Source organism: Petromyzon marinus, chromosome 37 (assembly GCF_048934315.1).
Source record: "Petromyzon marinus isolate PM22_M1 ecotype Great Lakes invasive population chromosome 37, UKy_Petmar_22M1.pri1.0, whole genome shotgun sequence".
NCBI classification, from domain to species: Eukaryota; Metazoa; Chordata; class Hyperoartia; order Petromyzontiformes; family Petromyzontidae; genus Petromyzon; species Petromyzon marinus.
This window is the reverse complement of record NC_133703.1, coordinates 18512898-18514615: the sequence shown is the minus strand read 5'-3', so window position 1 is coordinate 18514615 and position 1718 is coordinate 18512898. Positions and strand designations below refer to the sequence as shown.

Genomic DNA, 1718 nt, shown 5'->3' with positions numbered 1-1718 from the left:
CCCCCTCCCCCCACTCACCTCCCCCCACTCACCCCCTCCCCCCACTCACCCTCCCCTCACCCCACTCACCCTCCCCTCCCTCCCCCCCTCCCCCCACTCACCCTCCCCTCCCTCACCCTCCCCTCCCTCACCCCCTCCCCCCACTCACCCTCCCCTCCCTCACCTCCCCCCACTCACCCTCCCTCCCCTTACTCACCCTCCCCCCACTCACCCCCTCCCCCACTCACCCTCCCCTCACCCCACTCACCCTCCCCTCCCTCCCCCCCTCCCCCCACTCACCCTCCCCTCCCTCACCCTCCCCTCCCTCACCCCCTCCCCCCACTCACCCTCCCCTCCCTCACCTCCCCCCACTCACCCTCCCTCCCCTTACTCACCCTCACCCCACTCACCCTCCCCTCTCTCACCCCCTCCCCCACTCACCCTCCCTCCCCTCCCTCACCTCCCCCCACTCACCCTCCCTCCCCTTACTCACCCTCACCCCACTCACCCTCCCCTCCCTCACCCCCTCCCCCCACTCACCCTCCCCCCTCCCTCACCCCCTCCCCCACTCACCCCCCCCTCCCGCCCAGGCTCCGTCCGCGCGTCACACTGACAGGTCCGCCACGCCCCCTCGCGACCCCACGTGACCCCGCGTCGAACCAATGGGCGGTGGATCCAGGTGATGAGCGCAGGTGCGGGGTTTGTGTTGAGTGGGGGACGGTGGGGGAGGGGGGATAGGGGGGCGGGGCTGGAGGGTACCCACACACACAGTATCAACGCCTTCCTCCCCCCCTCCTTTCCCCCCATCCCCCCCCCCGCCCCCCCAGCCCCCCAGCCTCGTGCCCCACATCGCCTCTGCCACTTTCTCAATTAGCCCCTCGCGCGCTCCGCCGTGAGATCCAACAGAGAGGGGCATCCACCAGCATGGCTCTGCCGCTCTGTTGAACCGTGACCCCCCCTCCCCCCACCCTCCTCCCCCCCCTGCACCCCCCCCCCCTCCACATCCTCCTCTCTCCCTTCATACCTTCTCATGGCTCTCTCGCTCGCTCCTCTCTCTTTTCTTGTTTGTACGATCAGAGGAATCAAGAAGATGCTCGGTGTAGTCGGCACTTGGCTTCGTTCATCATTTCGGGGTTTTTTTTATGCTTTGCTTTATTGGCCTTCTACTCCGCTTCGCTGTCTCCGTTCTCTCTCCCCCTCTCTCTCTCCAATCTCTTTGTTTTTGTTTTTCTTTGTCATCCTTACGCAGGGGCCATGCTAATCTTCTCTGTATTGCTCCAATGTTAGTATATGTTCTGCCGGAGCAAACTCTCTCCCCCCTACCTCTCTCTCGCCTGGTCTACCCTCTCCCATGTATCCCGTTTCTCCTTCGACTCTCTCTCCATCTCTCTCCCATTTATCCCGTTTCTCCTTCGACTCTCTCTCCATCTCTCTCCCATTTATCCCGTTTCTCCTTCCAATCTCTCTCTCTCTCCAATCTATCTCCCATGTATCCCGTTTCTCCTTCGACTCTCTCTCTCCAATCTATCTCCCATGTATCCCGTTTCTCCTTCGACTCTCTCTCTCCAATCTCTCTCCCATGTATCCCGTTTGTCCTTCCACTCTCTCTCTCCAATCTCTCTCCCATGTATCCCGTTTCTCCTTCGACTCTCTCTCTCCAATCTCTCTCCCATTTATCCTGTTTCTCCTTCCACTCTCTCTCTCCAATCTCTCTCCCATGTATCCCGTTTCTCCTTCCA

General features: G+C 61.8%; 1 pseudogene; it reads right to left on the bottom strand.

Annotated features, from left to right (window-relative positions):
- Positions 1-1188: 1188 nt before the first annotated feature.
- LOC116949762 (U6 spliceosomal RNA) lies at positions 1189-1288 on the bottom strand (annotated as a pseudogene).
- Positions 1289-1718: the final 430 nt, after the last annotated feature.